Consider the following 21,334-nt stretch of genomic DNA (forward strand, 5'->3'; position numbering starts at 1 on the left):
AATCGGAGGTGGTGATCAGAGTGGATGCTGAAAGTCAAAACTTGGGAAGTAGAGAAGTTACTGGTGATGTTCACACTATTATTGACACAATGCTTGGCAAACATTAAGTGCTTGTAAGATATTAGCCCCATCTTTGTTTTTTAAAGTGTTTTAAAATATGCAAGATAGCTATGTAAATCAAAATGTTAAGGTACCAAAGAATATAGAAGAAAAATCTCTCTTTCCCTCTGTGCCACTGTTCTTGTATTTACCACACTGTTCTGCATCCTTTTTTCCTGTTAGCAATCACTTTTACAAACAGTGTTCCTGTTCTTTATGGTTTTTTAGCGTACTAGTTACCAGTTTATTATAAAAGGATACATTTTAGGATCAGTCAGATGGAAGAGATGGTAGGGGAAGCTACCTGTGAAGAGGCATGTAACTTCCATACCCTCTCCAGGCACCACCTTCCCAACTCCTCCACATGTTGACCAACTTGGGAGCTCTAGCTTCCTGTTTGTGTTTATGCTTTTTAAAAAATGGATACATAGTTGTCCATTGTATAGACAAACAGTTTTCATTTAGCCACTCTACACTGATGGACAGTTAGGTAATTTCCAAACCTTTTACTATTATAAAACAAAAATGTTGCAATGAGTAGTCTTTACTTCTGCTTATGAGTGAGTAGCTAAGATTATTTAAAGGAAAAGCACAAATTAATAAAAATATAACAATGCTAATGTCATTAGCTAATGTTCAAAGAAATACAACTGTAAAATGGATAACAGTTATTCTACAATCAAATTGTCAAAGACATCCTTAAAAATATAATGCTGAGGTTGGACATGGTGGCTCATGCCTGTAATCCCACTTACAGGAAAAAATGGATACAGAACAGTGTGGTAAATATAAGAACAGCACTTTGGGAGGCTAAGGCAGGCAGATCACCTGAGGTCAGGAGTTCTAGACCAGCCTGACCAACATGGCGAAATCCTGTCTCTACTACAAATACAAAAACTAGCTGGGCCTGGGGGCACACACCTGTAATCCCAGCTACTCAGGAGGCTGAGACAGGAGACTCACTTGAACCCAGGAGACGGAAGTTGCAGCAAGCTGAGATCACACAAATGCACTCCAATCTAGGTGACAGAGCATGACTCTGTCTTAAAAAACAAACAAACAAAAACATACAAAAAATATATATAAGGCTGAGGGCTGATTAGATTATCAGGAAAATGGGCACTCTCACCCACTACTTGTGGAAACATAAATCCATTTTTTAAAAAAGAAAAGCTTTAAAAATGTGTTTATCTTTTGGCCCAGCAACTTCTCTTCCTGAGAAAATATTCAGTCCTACAAATGATTTGAGCACATGGATATAAATGTGTTTAAAGTTCAGCTATGATTGGTTAAATAAATTATGACACATTCCCATAATGGAATACAATCACATGGTTGAATGCTTTTCCTCTATTCTTTGCTTGACCAAGTGGTGCTCATTCTTTTCATCTTGGCCTAAAGGTCACTTTCCTGGGTTAACCTTCCCAGACCCACCAGGAGAGGTTAAAATACCAGGTCACTCATTTTCACTGGCCTCTCTTGTTTCTCTCTCTAGCACTTAGCAACTCTATAGTTTATTCTTACTTGTGTAATGATTTGTCTGATGTCTGTCTCCACATTCCTGTTTGAAGCTCTGTAAACAGATGCCATTGTGTGTGTGTGTTTGCTTATACCAATACCATTGTTTTTCTAGTGCAGTGCTTGGCAGATACAAGTACTCCTTGTCTCCTGAGTCCATTTAGTACCTGCATTTGAATAGTGAGGCATACTGAGCCGCCTAACTCTACCTGAGTTTTGAATAGTGAATAGTGAATAGTGAGAGTTTACATATTGAAGTGTTTATTAAAAATTTATTTTACTATATTTTCTTCCTAAGGCTCAGATATCAGAAACAAGAGCTGGATAGTGAGGGATTCATTCCAGAAACTTATTTGTGTCTATTGGGTTCCCTGAAATAGCGTTAGGATGCCAATTATATTGAATATTGAAGAAATGAATAATGCAGTGTTATAAATATATTAAAACTACATTTTTTTTAAAAAGTGAAAAAATGTCCACAATGTGTTAAATAAGTGGGCCAGGCATGGTGGCTTACTCCTGTAATCCTAGGCTAGGACTTTGGGAGGCCGAGGTGGGAGGATAGCTTGAGTCCATCAGTTTGAAAACAGCCTAAGCAACGTAGCAGGACCCCATACCTACTACAAATACAAAAATTAGCTGGGCCTACACCTGTAATCCCAGCTATTCAGGAGGCTGAGGCAGGAGAATCATTTGAATCTGGGAGGCAGAAGCTGCAGTGAGCCAAGATTGTGCCACTCCAGCCTGGGCAACAAAGCGAGACTCCATCTTAAAAAAAGAAAAAAAAAAAAACACAATTAGCCAGGTGCAGTGATGCGTGCCTGTAGTCTCAGCTAATTGGGAGGCTGAGTTGGGAGAAACTCTTGAGCCCAGGAGGTTGAGGTTGCAGTTAGCCATGATTTTGCATCACTGCACTCAGCCTGGATGACAGTGACAGCCTGTGTCGAAAGAAAAGAAAAGGAAAGGAAAGAAGGAAGGAAGGAAGGGAGGGAGGGAGGGAGGAAGGGAGGGAGGGAGGGAGGGAGGGAAGAAAGAGAAAGAGAGAAAGCAGAAAAGAAAAAAAGAAAAAGAAAAGTAGGTGACAAAGCAGGATTAAAATTGCCCTGAGTGCCACGGAGGAGAACTGTGACACATTCATAGTCCTTTCAGTCACACTGGTTGTTCCAAGATAGGCAGGACTTAGTCACTTTGGGCTAACAAGGCATAAGGAGGGCCTTCTTAGGGTCTTCTGAAAAGAAACTACGGATAACCAATCTCTTCTGCCCTGGCCGGATGTAAACAAAGAGGCATACAGCTGACTGCTGCTGCAGACATAAGGGAGGGAGAAACTACTCAAAGAATGCAGCCCATATCATATCAAGTAGACGCAGAAACAGAGAGGACCTGGTTTCTCCATGACACCATCAAGCATCTAGACTGCAAATTAGACAATAGAATATTATTCAACCATTACAAAGAAAATTCTGCCATTTGCAACAACATAGATGAAACTGGAAGGTATGCCAAATGAAATAAGCCAGACACAGAAAGACAAATACTACATGATCTCACTTATTTATGGAATGTAAAAAAAGTGCACTCATAGAAACAGAGAGTAGAAGAGTGGTGACCAGGTGCTAGGGATAGGGGAAATGGGGAGACCTTGGTCAAAGGGTGCAAACCTTCAGTTATAAGATGAATTTACCTCCTGGGCACCTAATGATGACTATACTTAATAAACTGTACACTTGAAATTTACCAGGAGAGTAGCTCTTAGGTGTTCACACCACACATGAAAAAGGCAACTATATAGGTAATTGTGTTAGCCTACTCCTGCATCACTGTAAAGGAATACCTGAGACTGAGTAATTTATTTTAAAAAGATATTTAATTTACTCACAGTTCTGTAAGCTGTACAGGAAGCATGGTGCCAGCATCTGCTTCTGGTGAGGCCTCAGGGAGCTTCCAATAGTGGCAGAAGGTAAAGGGGAAGCCAGCACATCACATGATGAGAACAGGAGCACGAGAGAGATTGAGGGAGGTGCCACACTCCTTTAAACAACCAGATTTCACATTTACTCGGGGCAAGAACTCACTCATTACTGTGAGGAGGGCACCAAGCCATTCAAGAAGGATCTGCCTCCATGACCCAGACACCTCCCACCAGGCCTTACCTCCAACACTGGAACTCACACTTCAACATGAGGCTTGGGCCAGACACAGTGGCTCACACCTGTAATCCCAGAACTTTGGGGGGCCGAGGCGGGTGGATCACTTGAGGTCAGGAGTTTGAGATCAGCCTGGACAACGTAGTGAAATGCCATCTCTACTAAAATTACAAAAATTACCCAGGTATTGTGGTATGTGCCTATAATCCCAGTTACTCCATAGGCTAAGACAGGAGAATCACTTGAACCTGGAAAGCAGAGGTTGCAGTGAGGAAATGGTGCCACTGCACTCCAGTCTGGACGACAGAGCAAGACTCTGTCTCAAGCAAACAGACAAACAAAAGCACATGAGATTTGGAGGGGACATATACCCAAACCATATCAGTAATGGATATGTGAATTAGCTTGATTAGGGTAATCATCTCACAGTATATATGTATATCAAAACCTTACATTGTACACCTTAAATAAATTCAATATTTACTTGTCAATCATACCTCAATAAAGCTGGGAGACAAAGTCTACATATAGAAAAAGCTAGAAAGCTATATCAAAACATTAACCATGGTAACAACTGATACCTCTGAGTTGTGAGGATTGGGGAGGATGGTTGAGACAAGAGGGGAATGTGCTAATTGGTCAGTTCAGAGAGAATGAGAAGAATAAATGTAATAGGATTAGCAAGCACAGCGGAGGGTCCCCTTGTCATTCAAACTTATGGAATTCTCAGTGGTTCCTTCTAGATTTAAAATGATCACAGAAACAAGCTCAAAGAGAGAGTCTAATCTGGAATGTGTGGGTAAAGTTCTTCTGACCTAAAAACAAAACGAAGTGGCCTGGCACAGTGGCTCACACTTGGAATCCCAGCACTTTGGGAGGCCGAGGTGGGTGGATCACAAAGTCAAGAGATTGAGACCAGCCTGGCCAACATGGTAAAACCCCATCTTTATTAAAAACACAAAAATTAGCTGAGCGTGGTGTTGAACACCACCAATAGTCCCAGCTACTGGGGCGGCTGAGGCAGGAGAATCACTTGAACCCAGGAGGCGGAGGTTGCAGTGAGCTGCGATTGTGCCACTTATACTCCAACCTGGTGACAGAGCAAGACTCCATCTCAAAAAAGAAGAAAAAAGGGGAAACATCTGATTTTAGGTGTTAAGGAATCAAATGCCAAAGAATGTGCAGGAAATAATTTACTTCTTCTAATAGGTAGACAAGTCTATGTTCAATGTCAAACCAACTGGCCACTGAGAGTGTCAGCAACTGCACTAGTAGATTTTTAGAGCAGTGTTTATTCAACTTGTTTTTAACTACAACCTTCAGTAAGACATGCACTTTACACTGTGGCACACAGCCAGTGGTGTGAAGCTGGCTCATGCGAGTAGATTGTTATGTTTTTATAAATTGTGAGCCACTATTAAATACAGTCATTATTAAAAATTTGGCTAGGTGCCGGGCACAGTGGCTCACTCCTTTAATCCCAGGACTTTGGGAGGCCGGGGCAAGCAGATCATGAGGTCAAGAGATTAAGACCAGCCTGGTCGACATGATAAAAACCTGTCTCTACTAAAAATGCAAAAATGAGTAAGGTGTGGTGGCATGTGCATGTAGTCTCAGCTACTCGGGAGGCTGAGGCAGGAGAATCACTTGAACCTGGGAGGCAGGGGTTGCAGTGAGACAAGATTGTGCCACTGCACTCCAGCCTGGTAACAAGTGAGACTCCATCTCAAAAAAACAAAACAATCAAACTGGCTAGGCATAGTGGCGCATGCTGATAATCATAGCACTTTGGGAGTCTGAGGTGGGAGAATTGCTTGAGCCCAGGAGCTCAAGACCAGCCTGGGCAACATAGCAAGACCCCGTCTCTACAAAAATTAATAAAATTTGTAAACAAATTATAGAAAGTTAAAATAATGTTAAAAACAGATAATAATTACTCAAAATTCATCACTTCTTAATTATTTTAATACATTTTCCTGTCATGTCTTCTCTCAACGGTTACGTCTCTCTCCTATCTGCATGGCATAAATGCCATATAACGATGTGCTAGCCTGGGCACGGTGGCTCACGCCTGTAATCCCAGCACTTTGGGAGGCCAAAGCAGGTGGATCACTTGAAGCCAGGAGTTCAGCATGGCCAACATGGTGAAACCCTGTCTCTACTAAAATACAAAAACTAGCCAGGCATGGTGGTGCACTCCTGTATTCCCAGCTACCCGGGCAGCTGAGACATGAGAATTACTTGAAGCCAGAAGGCAGAGGTTGCAGTGAGCCAACAACCTCTGGGCAACAGAAAGAGAAACTGTCTCAAAACAAATAATAATATAAATAAATAAATCAAATAGTGATGTGCTACTACTGCATTTCTTTCCAACTCTGGCGCCTGTGAGACCACAGTAGCAGTCTGAAATAACCGGGGTGGGAATATTTATAGATACCACAGAAACTGGCAAACATGGCCGGATGCGGTGGCTCACACCTGTCATCCCAGCACTTCGGGAGGCTGAGGCGAAACCCATCTCTACTAAAAATACAAAAATTAGCAAGGCGTGGTGGCACACGCCTGTAATCCCCTGTAACTCCCTTCTTGGGAGACTGAGGCAGGAGAATCACTTGAACCTTGGAGGTGGAGGTTGCAGTGAGCTGAGATCATACCACTGCACTCCAGCCTGGGGGACGCAGTGAGACTCCATCTCAAAAAAAAAAAAAAGCAAAGAAATTAGCAAACACTATAAATCAGGGCTTGATTTCTTGATTCATTGTTTTGTTGATCCTCTATTCATGAAAGAAAATAATTCAGATTAAAGATGAATAAAATAATAATGCAGATTAAATTTAAAAGTGTCTATAACTGTTACATTGTAAATGGCATTGTGAATAGCACAAAGAATTGAGGGAATACTCTTCCAATATTTAAAAACTATTATCCAGTTCAATAAAGATTCATCCATGTCACTGATAAACCAGTGAAGTTCCAAAATGTCATTGTTTCACTTTCATCTTATTTGTTAATATAAATTAAAATATCAAGTAACACTTATGCCATAGTACACTCATTTATCAAAATTGCAAGGTACTTCTTTGCTGAATCTGATAGATATGGAGCATTTATTCTTAGTCTGATTTTCTCAAATTAGAGTTGAATTGCAACCATAGATTGGTTATGAATGTGAAAGTTTGGCAAAAATCAATAAAAGCATTTCTTAAGAATCAATTGGCTAGAGGAAATGTACAGTGAGTACTGTGTGTAATTATTTGCAAACTTTAGCTACATACCCTTTATATCAGTAAAATGTGTAATAAATTTATTTCATGTTTACATATATACATACCTCTTCTCCCAGGGAGCCAGGTATTAAACATTTTTCAGCACATCACTACCAAAACACACAGACATAAACAACTTAAATACAAATTCATAAAATAATACTTATACTTACTACATAGGTGCCCTCTGATATCTTATACTGTATCTCATTAAAAACACACAACCATGTTGCAATGTTCTAAATCGACGTCATGATGGTTTAAGAGCCACGGTTTAGAAAACCCTGATTTAGAGGTTTTCACCTGCAGGTTCTGAAGTTATGTTTTGAAGAGATGTTCTGAGGGACGGTGATCAAATGTCTTTTATTCAGAACTAAACAACAATGGAAACTCAAGAAATATGAAGCAGAAAAAGTTTGTAAAAACACACATCAAGGCAGAACTGGAAATATGAAACCTAGACTTTACCATATCTTGTATAAAGACAAATTATGCAGCTGTTTTGTGGTTCTGATAGTATATGCCTGTGTTTCAACTTTTCCTATAAAGGCCTTCCCTATAATTAAAAGCTTGTCATCCTTAATGATTCTGATGTCTTGATTACTTACATCTATGGAGGTGAACATTATTGTGGATAATTTTTCAAATGCCATCATCTACCCAAGTCGGTCAAGGACATTACTGACATACACCATGCCTGTATTTGGTAAAAGAGAATTCAACATTTACAGAAAATGACAGTTGGCTTCCAAAAATAACTAAATGTGTTAGATATCCACAGATCATGAAAGGGATGAAGTGAATTAACGTTTTGCAGTTCACCTACATCAAATAGATACTCTGTCACTAAATTCATGTGCAGTGCCTGCAAAAGAGGGCTCACCATTTTTGGAGTTTTAGAAAAGTCCTTGATGGGAAATCCTAGCTTCTCTGGGCTGATATGTGTCATTTTGACGATGTTTACAAGAAGGCCCTTTTATGACTCCTGTCGCTGTAGCAACAGATAGAAAGCCTATACAAATGGGTTTAAACACAGGGGACTCGCCTCTCAGGCTGCCCAAGGTCACCAGGGCAATAACAACTGAGTAGTCAAGACTCACACTGAAGGCTGAGAAGGCTCAGTTCTTTTGAATTTTCCCCAAATCTGCCTAGAAATCTATAGTGAACCTTTCTGAGGGGTGGAATCATTTAAGAATCTAATGAAAAATGTGGGCTCTCCAGAAAAAGTCCTTCCTCAACAAACTTTGCCTATGTTTGTAGGAGATCCACAGCTCTTCCATCCCCAGGTGAAAACCCTTGGTTGTGGATGAGGATCTTCCTGGCAGAGAATTTGCCAAGAAGGATGGCCAGGAAGATAGACCCTTTTGATAGTTTCAAAGGCCTCTAATCAAAGATAATACAATTTATCAGCATGGTGTGGTCCAGAATCAGCTCTATCAATTTCACCTATGCCCACACATTAAATTCACTGTTGAAAGCATTGTTGTTTTAAAAGTTGAGGACAATCATATACTCTTGGCTGCCTGCAATTATTGGAAATAGGTAGAATATAAATGCAGGAATAAGAATGGTCACTGCCTTCTATGGGTTTATTGATAGACAAAGTTCACCTAAGACTTCCATAAGAAAATAAACTAGGAGAAAGTTTGCTATGAAAACCCAGGGATGGCTGAGTGCGATGGCTCATGCCTGTAACCCCCGTACTTTGGGAGACCAAGGCAGGTGGGTCACCTTGAACCCAGAAGTTGGAGAATAGCCAGGCCAACATGGTGAGATTCCATCTCTATAAAAAATACAAAACTTAGCCAGGGATGTTGGTGCACACTTGTAATTCCAGCTACTTGGGAGTCACTTAAAGCTGGGAGACAGAGATTGGAGATTACGGTGAGCCAAGATGGCGCCACTGCACTCCAGCGTAGGCGACAGAGTGAGACACTGTCAAAAAAAAAAAAAAAAGAGAGAGAGAAGGGAGGGAGGGAAGGAAGAACCAACCCAGGATAGAAGAGACTATGGGATTCTACCAGGGATAGACAAAAGCAATGGCAGAGCCTTTGAACACCCCTTAATTTATCAATGTCCCTTGTCTTTGATAAGGACAGTTGACATTTTCTATATTTTACACAAAGTGCTAGGCAATTGTAATTTTAAGACAAATCCTCAGTGTTTCATCTCTCATTCTCTCATATAGAAATATTGGGAGCTGGCACTGTCATCATTCAAAGCTGAACCCTCAACTCTCCACAACTGGTCCAAGACTTAAGGAAGGCCATAAGCCTGCCTGCCTGTCTGTCTTCCTTCTTTCTTTCCTTCCTTCCTTCCTTCCTTCCTTCCCTCCCTCCTTCCCTCCCTCCTTCTCTCCCTCCCTGAAAAGAAGATCTACAATATGAGAAAAACTAAAGGCCAGCTTTCCAGCTTCAGGCTAACAAAATCATTCCAAAAGGAAGAATTTACATACAGTAAAACATTTTTATAATAGAAATCTTTGAGACCTCTCTAGCTGTCTTCATAAAACTGAGAAGAATCTAAGTTTAACAAGGCTTTCATTATGAGATCGCAGATAAGATTAATAAAGAGTTCACCTCAGGAGGTAAAGCACTAAATAACTTAAGAACAAGAACACCCAGTAGAAGAGCTACTATCTGGCTGGGCATGGTGGCTCATGCCTGTAATCCCAGCAGTTTGGGCACTTTGGAAGGCTGAGGTGGGTGGATCACCTGAGGTCAGGAGTTCAAGACCAGCCTGGCCAACATGGTGAAACCCTGTCTCTATTAAAAATACAAAAGTCAGCAGGGTGTGGTGGTGTACATCTGTAATCCCAGCTACTTAGGAGGCTGAGGCACAAGAATCACTTGAACCTAGGAGGTGAGGTTGCAGTGAACTGAGATGGCGCCTCTGCACTCCAGTCTGGGTGACAGAGCGAGACTCTCTCTCAAAAAGGAAAAAAAAGTAAGAAAAGAAAAGCTACCATCACTGTTCTTTGGTTCTGGCCTACTGATGCATGGTGACTTCCATTGTCTCTGGTTTGTTTGAATGTTATAACATCTAATAACCATTTGGCACTGAGTGAGCTTGACATTTTGAAAACAGACATTTTAGACTGCTAAATACATTGCCCTGCTGGTTGTAAACCACAAAGTACAATAAGTACAATGCCTGATGGCCATCTCCCCTCTCATTTATTATTTGAAGTGTCATGTTTTGGTTCCAGTCCACGGATCCCAAGAAGGGTAGGAACCCTGTGGTAAATGGATATATCTGGGAAACATGAAGAGTAAATGCTAGTTGAAAAATATATGCCTTTTATCATGAATTCCTGTTTCTGAGGCTCTGCAATATGAAACACACTTGAATTTTTTATGCTATAAATGCATTGGCTCTTTACATTTCCAAGTAAATTTACCAATGAAAATGAACAAACAGCTTTATGAAAAGTTTTAAAGATTTTCTCATACCTTCTATCCTTGTGTTTCCCTAGGAATATTAAAGGTCAGTGAATACAGTGAAATGTGAACAATGCAATGCAATACTATTGGAAATCTGCTTTAAAACATCGAAGGAAAGAACAATATGCATAGTGGATAAATGAAACAACTGGCAAATTGTAGATAATTGTGGAAGGTGGGTGACAGGTACATGGGAGTTCAGCATGCTTTTGTATTTGTGTGAAATTAAATGTGTTTACAGAATTTTTTTACAAGTCAAAGTCATAAAGAATTATCATAAAATATCTCTTTAAACAGGTCAGATGTGGTGGTTCATGCCTATAATTTCAGCACTTTGGGAGGCCAAAGTGGAAGGATTGCTTTAGTCCTGTAATCTCAGCTACTCAGGAGGGCGAGGCAGGAGAATTGCTTAAACCTGGGAGACTGAGGTTGCAGTGAGCCGACACGGTGCCACTGCACTCCAGCCTGGGTGACAGAGTGAGACTCTGTCTTAAATTTTTGAAAAATCAAGGTAGTAGACGTGGAAAATTAAAAATGAGTATGAAAAAAGTGGAAGTCAGAATTGGATATAATTTGACTCTAAGTTTTATGGTTGTCTATGAATCCATAATTTGTATTTCCCAAATTCTCTTTCTTTTTTTTTTTTTTTTTTGAGATGGAGTCTCACTCTGTCACCCATGCTGGAATGCAGTGGTGTGATCTCAGATCACTGCTGCCTCAACCTCCTGGGAAGCACAAGTGATCCTCCCACCTCAGCCTCCTGAGTAGCTGGGGCCACAGATGCACGCCACCTGCCTGGCTAATTTTTTATTTTATGTAAAGATGGGATCTCACTACATTGCCCAGGCTAGTTTCAAACTTCTGGGCTCCAGTAAACCACCTGCCTTTGCCTCCAAAAGTGCTGGCTGGGATTACAGGCATGAGCCACTGCCCCAGCCGCAAATTTTCTTAGTCACAATTTTAATTATTCTGTATTAATTAGGATAATAAATTTTTTTAATGTGGTCTCTTTATGTGCCAGTGAGGGAATCAAGTGAGGAGCTGTCATCCAAGGATCACTTGTCCTTTGTCACAAAGTTGAAGTCCTACAGTGAAGTCATGACTGGAAATTCTTCTGAGGCTCCATGAAATCTTTTCCTGCAGGCGAATGTCCCTGCAGCACTCTCCTGATTTACTCACCTGCTGCCCCGAGTTCTCCTTTACTAACCCTCAACAGCATCTGCTCTTCTGAAGCAGATTCCTTGAACCTAGAATGACAGGGAGAACTCCACGTAGTCTAAGCAGAAAGGCTGAAATTTACATTAAATTTTTTCAATAAGAAAAATAAGGAATCTCTCTCCTGGGGAGGGATTATAAAGCAAGATCTCTCACAGGCCTTCAGTTTCCCAGTCCTTATTGATATGTAAGCCAATTTTAGGTGGATATGATGATTTTTAACATTTTAATAGTCATGCTTTTACTTAACGTATATGAGAAATACGTGTATGATATATATATCAAGAAAAGTAGAAATGATATAAAGTTTCATTTTAAGGTAAGCAAAAAGTGAACCAGTAATCTCAGCACTTTGGGAGGCCGAGGTGGATGGATCACGAGTTCAGGAGATCGAGACCATCTTGGCCAACATGGTGAAACCCTGCCTGTATTAAAAATACAAAACTTACCTAGGTGTGGTGGCACACACCTGTAGTCCCAGCTGTTCAGGAGGCTGAGGCAGGAGAATCACTTGATCCCGGGAGGCAGAGGTTGCAGGGAGCCAAGATTGCACCCCTGCACTATAGCCTGGCACAGAGTGAGACTCTGTCTCAAAAAAATAAATAAAAAGTAAAAGACAGTATATGGATAATATGCAGATATGGCAAAGAATTATGAGGATAATGTACAAATGACTGAATTTTCAGAAACATGAAAATGTAGACCAGAAATACATAGATATGACCAAAATTGCACAGACATGCAATAGGAGAACCAGGAAACAGGCAAATTAAAAATCTGAAAACTATTTAAATCATGCTTGTTGCAAACTTGGATTTTTCCCTATTAAAATCTGTAGTCTGATACAATGGTGCACTTCTGTAGTCCCAGCTACTTGGGATGCTACGGTGGGAGGATCACTCGAGCTCAGGAGTTAGCAGCCAGCCTGAGCAACATAGTGAGACCCTGTCTAATCTGCAATGTGATGGTTCTAAGTCTGTTATCCACCATTACATACATGAGAAGCTTCATAGGCACCACACATTCTCATGGAAATACAGGATTCCTGTGCTTCTCTGTAACTCCACCTCTTTCTATACCACTCCAGAGGATACTTTGGAAGGCAAGCAAATGAAAAATGTTATAATAGGAAGCATTATTCCAGCTGAGCGCAGTGGCTCACTGCTGTAATCCCAGCGCTTTGGGAGGCCGAGGCAGGTGGATCACTTGAGGTCAGGAGTTCAAGACCTGCCTAGCCAATACAGTGAAACCCCACCTCTACTAAAAATACAAAAATTAACTGTGTTTGGTGGCATATCCCTGTAATCCCAGATATTCAGGAAGCTGAGGCAGGAGAATCACTTGAACCCAGAAGGCAGAGGTTGCAGTGAGCCAAGATCGTGCCACTGCACTCCAGCCTGGGTGATGGAGTGAGACTGTCTCAAGAAAGAAAAAAAAAAGCAGCTCTATTACTACATCAATTCATTTTTGCCATATGTAAACTATTTACAAATAGGTACTTTAACTCTTACTAACAGTTTCAGCACACCCCATGACTGATCGCCACCTGATTGCACTTGTCACAGCATAAGCATGCCTGAGAAAGAGTGGTCTTACAAACTAGTTTGGGTCTGAGATGTCATGTGTGCAGACCCCTGTTGGGGAATTTGCACGGTAGGGACTGCTTTCCTTATTGCCTCTGACCTAATAATGTTCTATTATCTCTTTACACATACAGACTGTTGGGCGGGAACTGCTGCTCCATCTGATTGACCACTTCGTAACCAGTGATGGCAAAGATCCTGAAATCACAAATCTGATCAATAGTACCCGGATACACATCATGCCTTCCATGAACCCAGACGGATTTGAAGCCGTCAGAAAGCCTGACTGTTATTACAGCATCGGAAGGTAAAGAGGGGCTGGCCTATCTTTATTTCAAAATGAAACAACACAACACAAAGGCTCCCGCCAGGCACCTGTTGGCCTTGGCAAGAGGAGTGTGTCCTGTCGCCAATGTGCCAAAGCTCAAGGCTCCTTGGGGCTGCACCGGCTTTTAGGATGAAATGCGACTCAGGCTACTTTGCACAGGTGCCCACCCAGCCTCTCCATCTTCACTTGCCACTCCCTCGCCCTCCCCTGCCTCCTCCCCTCTGTCCCTCTTCCTGTCCCGGAACTACCAGTGCTTTCTCACCTCAGTGTTTTACACACACCATTTCCTCCCACTGCCTAAATAGCATTTCTTCCAAGACTCTTTCTCCCCGACCTGTCTACCTGAGACACGTCTAGCCATGGGGTTTGTCTTGTTTTCTTTCCTCCCTTCTTTTTCCTTCTACTATTTTTTGGTGAAAATGAGGTCAGAGAAATATAAAACCTGCAAGGTAAGTAAAGGCAATAGAAAGGACAGAGAAAGTCTTCCTGACTGGAATCTGGGCCTACATAGATATTCCTTAATATTTAGATAATATTTTTATATAACATTTTGACCACTTTCTTACCATTAATATTTTTCTTTTTTTAATTATACTTTATGTTCTTGGGCACATGTGCAGAACGTGCAGTTTCCTTACATAGGTATACACGTGCCATGGTGGTGTGCTGCACTGATCCCCCCATCACCTACATTAGATATTTCTCCTAACGCTATCCCTCCCTATCCCCCCACCTCCTGCAATCCCTCCCCTAGCCCCCTAGCCCACAACATGCCCCAGTGTGTGATGTTCCCCCCACCGTGTGTGTCCATGTGTTCTCATTGTTCAACACCCACTTATGAGTGAGAACATGTGGTGTTGGTTCTCTGTTCTTGTGTCAGTTTGCTGAGAATGATGGTTTCCAGCTTCATCCATGTCCCTGCAAAGAACGTGAACTCATTCTTTTCTATGGCAGCATAGTATTCCATGGTATATATGTGTCACATTTTCTTTATCCTATCTGTCATTGATGGGCATTTGGGTTGGTTCCAAGTCTTTGCTATTGTAAATAGTGCCACAATAAATATATGTGTACATGTGTCTTTATAATAGAATGATTTATAATCTTTTGGATATGTACCCAGTAATGGGATTGCTGGGTCAAATGGTATTTCTAGCTCTAGATCCTTGAGGAATCCTCATACTGTCTTCCACAATGGTCAAACTAATTTATACTCCCACCAACAGTATAAAAGTGTTCATGTTTCTCCACATCCTCTCCAGCATCTCTCTCCTGGTTTTTTAATGATCACCATTCTAACTGGCGTGAGAGGGTATCTCAATGTGGTTTTGATTTGCATTTCTCTAATGACCAGTGATGATGAGCTTTTTTTCATATGTTTGTTGGCTGCACAGATGTCTTCTGTTGAAAAGTGTCTGTTCATATTTTTTACCCACTTTTTAATGGGGTCGTTTGTTTTTTTCTTGTAAATTTCTTTCAGTTCTTTGCAGGTTATGGATACTAGCCCTTTGTCAAACGAGTAGATTGCAAAAACTTTTTCCATTCTGTTGGTTGCCAGTTCACTCTAGTGATAGTTTCTTTTGCTGTGCAGAAGTTCTTAAGTTTAATTAGATCCCATTTGTCTATTTTGGCTTTTGCTGCCATTGCTTTCGGTGTTTTAGTCATGAAGTCCTTGCCTATGCCTATGTCCTGAATGGTATTGCCTAGGTTTTCTGTATATCTATCTATATATGTATATACATATATTATGTATAAGTATATATATACATATATTATGTGTAAGTATATATATGCATATATTATGTATGTATATCTAAAGCATATACATATGTACATATATCTATATATGTATATGCGTAGATATCTATGTATATATCTATATATACATATATTATGTACATGTAGTATGTATATAACTATAATATATGCATAATAAATGCATATATAATGTATATATATCTATGCATCCCATAGTGTATATGATATATATATACACATATAGTACAAATATTATGTATGTATACTAGATAAGACACATATACATAATATATACATACATACATATCTAAGAAAAAGAATACTAAAATTATTATACATTATTGCTAAAATAGATCTAAATCTGATGACTGTCCCACATTTTTGTCTCTGCAGGACAGAAATTGTACCTCTATTGGACAAAAATATTAGCATCTTACCAATTTTCTACAAGCTAATATCTGAATTTACAGTTGTAAAATGTGCAAGTCAATAATAGCAAGTCAGGATTCAATTCACCTTAGATAGGCTAGTTAGGCAATGCCTTCACATGAAAACAAATTATGCAATCATATTTTGCCTTCCAAGTTTCGGAAATTTTTTTCTGATCAAAGGTCATCCCAGTGTACAGTCCTCACTGGTCATATGTGAAAGGGCCTGTTTGGCCCCTCATGATTACTATTATCTCTTTTTAAAATGTTTGCCAATTTCATAGATAAAAATGAAATATCATAATTTTAAGTTTTAGTATTAATGTGACTGAATATTTCTCTTATAGTCTCATTGAACATTTATTGTTCTTTTTTAAAAAAAATCAATTAATATCTATTGCTCATTTCTCTAGTGGTGTATTAGTCTTTTCTTTCTTGATTCATGTTTTTTGACATATTCCTACCAAGTTTATTCTTGTTACATATTGATTTATATTTTCTTCCATTTTTATTGCTTTAGTATTTTTATTTTTTCATTGACTTTTCCTTCTTACATCTTATTTTTTCAGTGAATTTTAGAGCAGTTTCAGGTTTGCAGAAAAATTGAACAGAAAGTATAGAGTTCCCATATACCCGTTTCCTGCCCCACCCACATGTACAGTTTCCCCTATTATTAACATCTGGCATTAGTGTGGCACATCTGTTACAATTGATGAGCCAATGCTGATACATTACTATCAACTAAACTCATAGTTTGTCTTAGGTTCACATTACATATGCTATGAGGTTTTTTAATAGAAAAACTAGCTGATTTTGTTATCAATGCCAAACAAGTCTTTAAATCAACTAAAATGTGTTTAATTAAGTATAAAGTTACTTTCACATTTGTCTACAACCACAGTAAATACAGTTCTTGGCATAAAGACACAGAAGTTAGAATTTAGAGCTTCCCCACCTGCAAGATTACATATATAAAACTCCCACTATTATTTATATCATAGTGGATTAATCAATTTAAAATCATTATACTATCTAGAATAAAATAAAATGGAAATAATTTACTCATAAGAGTCACATTTAAATCATCTTTACTTACAAAATATTATCGTGAGATTTATAATTCCATCAACCATCAATTTTAGCAAAAGCATAAATAAAGTAAGTATAAGTAAAATTATACAGTAACAGCAGTTACTTTAAATTAAAAATGAGATCAGTCAAAATGCTTGTTGAAGAGAGCAAAAATCTTGTCAGGTTTCTTCCTGTGGTTCTGGATGTTCAGTAGCAGGCTCATTTGAAGGCGGAATCAACCCTGAAGGAACTCACTTCTACTTTTAAAATGTCGAGGTGGGAGGAATAATCCAGGTCTTGGGGGAAGGTAAGGAGGAAAACTCCTCGGTGGATACACATTTCTTACTGTTCAAAGAGAGTGGTAAAAGACAGTTTATAACTTTGAGAACCTTTATTGTGCCCTAATAAATCATTAACTTTATAGCTTCCATTACCTATTCTTTATTTGAAAATTGATACCAGAATAATTACTTGATCTACGAAATTAATTTTTACAACATTGAGATAAATGTACCTCTTCAAATACAGATAATTAAAGGAAATATCATTAATTTTTAATGTAATTTTTGTCCTGTCTTAATACCTGCTTTTTAAAAAAGATAAAGTATTTCAAAATATATAAAACTTACTGTAAAAATAACATTTTTCTTACATTTTCAAAGTCCTTCTCAAAAAACATTTCATGTAATGTAATTCTCACCAAACTTAAAATTCACATCAGTGATTCCCAATTCTGATTTGATATTATACTAAAACATTTCTGGTTATATCAAAGACCACCTTAAAATTCTCCCAAACAAAATTCATTTTAATTCACTTTAAACTTTAAAAAGAGAGGAGAAACAGGGAAGGAATGACTAGATGAGACATTCATAGGCAAAGCCTAGTATTTGGTAACCACATATTTATCCTGCAGAACCCTGTAGTTCAAAACAGTAAAGTACGAATAGAAAAGCAATATATTATTCCCTTTTCTTATGTGAAGCTTTAAAAGAATTCAATAAATTCAACAATTAGTTCAAACATAATAAATACATTTTACATTTTAAATAAGTAGGACTACATCAGAACTGCTTATGAAAAAGACTTAAAAATACCTTGCCAGTAATTTTAATGCTAGAATGTAAATTTTAATTATTTTAACTAATGGCCAGAATAACCAGTTGCTACCAATAAGATACAATAATTTTAGTTATATAAGACCTACAAAAAGTCCATTATTTTTTGACTACCAAAATACGGAAATAATTCTATAGTATTAAGATGAATCCATTTGAAACCTCATTACAGTTCACTTATGGCTGGCTGCCTTCCCAATTCTGAAAAGTAATGGTACACTCACGGATGCCAGAAAAATTTTTCTTCCACTGTGTTACTACATGAACAGATGGTAAAATTAGTATCTCTGATTAATAAAACATATATTTAGCTTTAAAAAAATTTTTGAAAAGCAAGCATACTTGCAAATAGAGCATGTGGTGGACCTGGGAAATCCCTTGGTGGAAAATCATCTCCAGAAGCTCCCTTTTCCCACAGAGGTGACAGGGGCCCAGTGTCAGAAGGACCCCTGTGAGAATCAGTTAAGATATCAGAGCTTGATTCTCCTCCTTCATTGGTAATCTGATGGTCCAGAGGATTGGCTGGGGAGCCTCTTCCTCCTCTCCTTGGAAGCAAAGGTGACAGTCTGAGTGGACCCTCCAACAAAGTTGGAGGAGACAGAAAAGCTCTCGTTTCAGATGAAGCCGACCCAATGGTGAGGGACCATATGGGGAATGCTCTCTGCCAAGCAGTGTATTTGGGACATCCAGTGTTTACGGATCTTTTTCAAAAAGTTCAAATTTAAACTCTATTTCAGTTAACTTTTGTCGGTTGTGAGCATTTTCTTCCCTTAAATTAATATCTCTTTTCTTAAAGAGGAGATTTCTTTCAGCAGTTCGAGCTGCAAACCAATTATCATGTGCTTTTTTTTTCATAGGAAATAGTGCGCCCTTGATAATAATGCATTGTTCTCTCCAATTCTTCTTCAAGATCTTTGGCTCGCTTTCTGTAGGTCTCCAGCTTTGCAGTGGCATGGCCGATCCTTTTGTCTACTTTAGAAAGTTTCTCTTCTATCTCTACCTGGTAATTTTCCTCTGTTGTTAATTTCCTGTAGAGTTTCATTTCATTTTCTTGATATAGTTCAGTCATTACTTTAAGTTTCTGTTGAAGCTTCTGATTTTCACTTCAAAACATGTTTTTTCTGACTGCAAAGATACTTGTTCAGTCTCAAGATTTTTAACACACTCTGTAAGCTCTTCCTTCATTTTATCTTCAGATGACTGAATGTAAATTTGATTTATTTCTCCTTCTAAGCTTTTTAAAGAGGCATTGAACTTAGCAGCATGAATCAGTTTCTTCAGAGCTCCTTTTGGCGGATGATCTAAGTAAGCACCATTTTCCGATTCACTGTTCATTTCTAACTCCAAGTTATCACCATCCGTTCTGTCTTCTCCAAGCATAGCAGCCCAGTCTTTCACCGTCTTCAGCAGGTGTTCAGTCAGAGTCTTGATGTGATTGTCTTTATCACTGAGAACTTGTTCTGTGTGTACTTTGGAGTCTTCCAATGTTACTTTCTGTTTATTAAGTTCACTCCCTTGTTCTTTCCATACTTCAGCTTCTTGAAAAAGTTGTTTCTGACTTTCCTGAAGTTGAGAATTTTCATCCAAAGCATCTTTTATTGCTCTTCAGTGGTTCTTCATTCATTTGATATAAAGTCTTGAAGGTCATTTTGGCTTCAGCTGCTTGTGATTCGAGGGATTTTGCTTCATCTTCTAGAGACTGTATCCTTTTTGAAATATCCGCCATCAGTTAATTTTGTTCAGACTGTTTCGATTTCTCTTCTTTTACCTCTTTTACTAGACAGAGTATTTCATCCTCAAGTCCTGCATTGGACCTGCTCAGCTTTTCACAGGTTGCCTCCAAACTTTGTGCTTGTGTTGCCTCCTTCTCAAAGCTGGGATCCTGTAAAGATGACTCTACTTCTTGGCCTTCATGCTGTTTTTGAATATCACTACATTTTTCAAGTAGTGTATATTTTTCCTCAATTAGTCTAGAAAGTGTTTCAGCAAGCTTTTTCTCTCTTCCCACCTAAAGCTGATTCCTAACTGATCTAAAACCTCTCCACAAAAAAAAGAGACCAGCAAAAAATCCAAAAATAACTTAGCATTGAACTGAGCAGCATGAATCAGTTTCTTCAAAGCTCCATATCACCCCTTCCCATGGAAAACCATAAGAATTAGAATCTGCTCCCATACTTTGACACAGTGCTACCACAATCCTGTGTAGCACCTCCAGAACCAGCCTCAAGTAAGGCTGAGGGGTATCCCGGGGCTCCTCCATAGTGCCAAGGCTGCTCTCAGGGTTGCCACAGTAACCCAGGCCTGTGGCAGCCTTCTGTCTGGAACTTGAATCCACAGGGGGCAACTGGAACAGACCACTGCAGAGCCGGCTGCAGAAGGAGCTAGGGAACGCCAGGGGAGATGGGTGATGCAGGAACCCACAGGCCTCACAGGCCCATGCTGCCTTTTTCTTTTTTCTTTTTACTTTATTTTTAGAGATGGGGTCTTGTCAAGTTGTCCACGCTGGTCTTAAACTCCTAGCCTCCAGCAATCCTCCTGCCTTGGCCTCCCAAAGTGCTGAGATTACAGGCATGAGCCACAGTACCTGGCCTAAAATTTTTTCTACTTCAGTACATCCAAAATATCCTGATGAAACTGAGAATACATGTTTTCTTGGGCAGGTATCAAGTGTAACAAATTAAAATCTTTTCAGAAACTACTTTCTTAATAGTTGCTGTATTTCATTAAATCCAAGATACTGTTGATTATAAAACCCAGTGTACTACCAAGAAAAAAAAGAAAATATTTTCGGTTAAAGGCATGATGTTTTTAGCCATAAAAAATTTTAAGACACATCCCAATTCAGAGGTATTAAAATATAAAAAACATTGCATCTTAGACCAGGAGCAACAGCTCATGCTTGTAATCCTTGCACTTTGGGAGGCCAAGGTGTGCAGATTGCCTGAGCTCAGGAGTTCGAGACCACTCTGGGCAACATGGTGAAACCCCGTCTCTACCAAAATTTAAAAAGTGAGCCAGGTGTTGTGGTGCATGCCTGTGGTCCCAGCTACTCAGGAGGCTGAGGTACAAAAACAGCTTGAACCCAGGAGGCAGAAGTTACAGTGAGCTGAGATTGCGCCACTGTTCTCCAGTCTGTTTGACAGAGCAAGCCTCCATCTCAAAAAATAATAATAATAATAATGTTGCATCTTAGTCTCCAGTAAAATGAAGGCCAGGAACAGTGGCTCATGCCTATAATCCCAGCACTTTGGGATTATCTGGGTGTGGTGGCACACACCTGTGGTCCCAGCTACTCGAGAGACTGAGGTAGGAGGATCACTTGAGCCCCAGAGGTTGACACTGAAGTGAGCCGTGATCAAG

The 21,334-nt window shown here is 39.4% G+C and overlaps 1 long non-coding RNA gene and 1 pseudogene across 2 annotated transcripts in view; one reads left to right on the top strand and one right to left on the bottom strand.

Moving 5' to 3' along the window:
• LOC144577719 (uncharacterized) overlaps nucleotides 1-14,042 on the top strand; it is a 51,992-nt gene extending 37,950 nt beyond the window's left edge. The window contains exons 2-3 of the long non-coding RNA XR_013522245.1: nucleotides 10,506-10,648; nucleotides 13,406-14,042. This is a non-coding gene — a long non-coding RNA (uncharacterized LOC144577719). The remainder of the gene's footprint in view (nucleotides 1-10,505; nucleotides 10,649-13,405) is intronic.
• Nucleotides 14,043-16,627: 2,585 nt separating this feature from the next.
• Nucleotides 16,628-20,273, bottom strand: LOC100411315 (melanoma inhibitory activity protein 2-like; annotated as a pseudogene). The gene is made up of 2 exons (XR_013522246.1): nucleotides 18,317-20,273; nucleotides 16,628-17,201 (listed from the first exon to the last, which is right to left on the bottom strand). The product of XR_013522246.1 is annotated as a melanoma inhibitory activity protein 2-like (transcript).
• Nucleotides 20,274-21,334: the final 1,061 nt, after the last annotated feature.

This window comes from Callithrix jacchus, chromosome 9 (assembly GCF_049354715.1).
Source record: "Callithrix jacchus isolate 240 chromosome 9, calJac240_pri, whole genome shotgun sequence".
Lineage (NCBI taxonomy): Eukaryota > Metazoa > Chordata > Mammalia > Primates > Cebidae > Callithrix > Callithrix jacchus.